This window comes from Pteronotus mesoamericanus, unplaced genomic scaffold (genome assembly GCF_021234165.1).
Source record: "Pteronotus mesoamericanus isolate MK-2021 breed Mesoamerican mustached bat unplaced genomic scaffold, CSHL_Meso_final contig_40, whole genome shotgun sequence".
Classification (NCBI taxonomy): Eukaryota; Metazoa; Chordata; class Mammalia; order Chiroptera; family Mormoopidae; genus Pteronotus; species Pteronotus mesoamericanus.
The window spans coordinates 13,670,064-13,673,535 of record NW_026555150.1 but is presented as its reverse complement, the minus strand read 5'-3'; the positions used below and the strand labels follow the sequence as shown (position 1 = coordinate 13,673,535).

General features: G+C 37.4%; 1 pseudogene; it reads left to right on the top strand.

Moving 5' to 3' along the window:
• The first annotated feature begins 371 nt into the window (after positions 1-371).
• LOC129073313 (40S ribosomal protein S12-like) lies at positions 372-765 on the top strand (annotated as a pseudogene).
• Positions 766-3,472: the final 2,707 nt, after the last annotated feature.

Sequence of the window (3,472 nt, the reverse complement as noted above, 5' to 3'; positions counted from 1 at the left end):
TGGAACCTGGCCTTCAACCCAAGCATTTGCCCTAACTGGGAGTCGAACCGTCAGCCTTTCGGTTTGCAGGCCAGTGCCCAATCCACTGGGCCACACGAGCCAGGGCAGAATTTTGTACTTCTTAATGGTAGTTACAAATCAGTCATGGGGATGTAAAGCACAGCACAGGGAATACAGTCAAAAATATTATAATAGCTATGTATGGTGCTAGGTAGGTCCTGGAAATATTGGTGGGAACACTTTGTAAAGTATATGATTGTTTAACCACCATACCTATGCCCAAAACTAATGCTAAATAATATCAAATATAAACTGTAATTGAAAAATAACATGTAAAAGAAAAGATTCTGCTCCACCTGTAACCCACCACCATGGCCAAGGAAGGTATTGCTCCTGGAGGTGTAATGGACATTAGTACTGCTTTACAAGAGGTACTGAAGACCACAGTCATCCACAAGGGCCTAGCATGAAAAATTCACCAAGCTGCCAAAACCTCAGACCAGCATTAAGCCCATCTGTGTGTGCTTACACCCATCCAACTGCAATGAGCCTGTGTATGTCAAGTTGGTGGAGACCCTTTGTGCTGAACACCAAATCAACCTAATTAAGGGGAATGAAACTAGGGGAATGGATAGACCTCTGTAAAACTGACAGAGGGGAAAACCCCACAACCTGGTTGGTTGCAGTTGTATGATAGTTAAGGACTACAGCAAAGAGTTGTAGGCCAAGAATGTCATCCAGGGGTACTTCAGGTGCAAGAAATGAACAAATAAAATAGTTGGCTCTTGTTCCTTAAAAAAAAATCTGTGTGGCAGACCACATTTATTGATTTGTGAATGCTGTACCAACATTGCATTCCAAGAATAAATCCCACTTCATCATGGTGTATGATCTTTTTGATGCATTGCTGTATCCAGTTTGCTAATATTTTGTTGAGGATTTTAGCATCTATGTTCATCAGGGATATTGGCCTATGATTTTCTTTCTTTGTAGTGTTTGTATCTGGTTTTGGAGTTAGTATAATGCTGGTCCCATAAAACGAGTTTGGAACCCTTTCCTCCTCTTGAATTCTTTGAAATAGTTTGAGAAGTGTTAGTTCTTAGAATATGTGGTAAAATTCACCTGGAAAGCCATCCAGTCCAGGGCTTTTGTTTATTGGGAGTTTTTTGATTACTGGTTCAATTTCACTAGCTGTCATCTGTCTATTCAGATTCTCTGATTCTTCCTGATTTATTTTTGGAAGACTGTATGTTTCTAGGAGTTTATTCATTTCATCCAGGTTGTCCAGTTTTTTGGCATATAGTTGCTCATAATATTTTCTTACAGCCTTTTGTATTTCTTTGGTATCAGTTTTTATTTCTCTTTCATTTCATATTTTATTTATTTGGGTCCTCTCTTTTTTTCCTAATGAGTCTAGTTAAAGGTTTGTCATTCTTATGTTTTCAAAGAACTAGCTCTTTGATTCAATGATCTTTTGCAGCGGTTTTTAGACTCTATTTCCTTTATTTCTGCTCTGGTCTTTATTATCTCCTTCCTTCTATTCGCTTTAGGTGTTGTTTGCTGTTCTTTTTTAAATGCTTTTAAGTGTAAAGTTAGATTGTTTATTTGAGCTTTTTCTTTTTTTGTTGTTTTTTTGTTTGTTTGTTTTGAGATAGGCCTATAATGCTATGAATTTCCCTCTTAGGATTGCTTTCCCAGTGTCCCACAGATTTTGGATTGTTGTGTCCTCATTTTCATTTGTTTCAAGGTATCTTTTGATTTCTTCCTTGATCTCATTGTTGACCCTTCTATTGTTTAATAACATGTTATTTAGCTTCCATGTCTTTGTGTGTTTTTCAGTGTTCTTTTTGTCATTGGTTTCTAGTTTCATAGCCTTGTGGTCAGAGAAGATACGATTTCAATCTTCTTAAATTAATTGAGACTTGCTTTGAGTCATAACACGTGTTCTATCCTAGAAAATGTTCCATGTGCACTTGAACAGTATGTATAGTCTGCTGCTTTGGGGTAAAGTGCTCTGAAGATATCAATTAAATTCATTTGATCTAGTATGTTGTTTAAGGCCACTGTCTCTTTGTTGATTTTCTGTCTGGAAAATCTATCCATTGAAGTCAGTGGAGTATTTGTTGATACATCTGATAAGGGGTTAATATCCAAAATTTATGAAGAACTTACAAAACTTAACACCAAAAAACAAACAACCCAATTAAAAAAATGGGCAAAAGTCCTGGCTTATGTGGCTCAGTGGATTGAGTGCCAGCCTGTGAACCAAGGGGTTGCTTGTTCGATTCCCAGTCAGGGCACATACCTGGCTTTCTGGCCAGGTCCCCAATATGGGGGGAGTGAGAGGCAACCACACATTGATGTTTCTGTCCCTCTTTTTCTCCTTCCCTTCCCCTCTGTCTAAAAATAAATAAATAAAATCTTTTTAAAAAATGGGCAAAGGACCTGAAAAGACACTTTTCCAAGAAGGACATACAGATAGCCAACAGACATATGAAAAGATGCTCACTGTGACTAATCATCAGAAAAATACAAATTAAAATGATAATGAGATATCATCTTACACCTGTCAGAATGGCTACCATCAATAAACCAATAAATAACAAGTGTTAGTAAGATGTGGAGAAAGGAGAACTCTTTTGCACTGTTGGTGGGAGTGCAGACTGCTGCAGCCACTGTGGAAAGCAGTATGGAGATACCTCAAAAAATTAAAAATGGATCTGCCTTTTGATCCAGCAATCCAACTTCTAGGAATATATTCAAAGGAACCCAAACATTAATTTAGAAGAACATAAGCACCCCTATGCTCATTGCAGCATTATTTACAATTGCCAAGATATGGAAGCAGCCCAAGTGTCCATCAATAGATGAGTGGATAATACAACTATGGGACATTTACACAATGGAATACTACTGGCCATAGATAAGAAGAAAATTTTACCCTTTGCCACATGGACTTGGAGAACATAATGCTAAATGAAATAAACCAGTCAGAAAAAGAGAAGTACCATATGATTTCACTCATATGTGGAATCTAATAAACAAACTGAATTAACAAGCAAAATAGAGACAGACTCATAGATAGAGAGCAGAATGATACCTAAGAGGGGGGAGGTTAGGGAGTGGAGAAATCAAGCAAAATGGAAAAGGAGTCATGGACATGGAGAATAGTGTGGTGATTATGGAGGGGGGTGGTGTATAAGAGGACTAAATGGTAATAGAAAACAAACACAATAAAAATTGTTTTAAAGTCTAAAACCTATTCTGTAAGATACTTACCCAGCAATATAACATGTTGATACCAACATTTTGGAGTATTTCCTTCCATATTTTACATATATATGAATAAGAACACCATAATAATTATCTGTTATTACTGACTCTGAAGAAAATAGGTCTGCTGGGTTTTACTCCTTGCTGAGTACTGAGTGTGGGGCTTCTGAAAGCCAGGCCTTGAAACCAGCCAAATGAA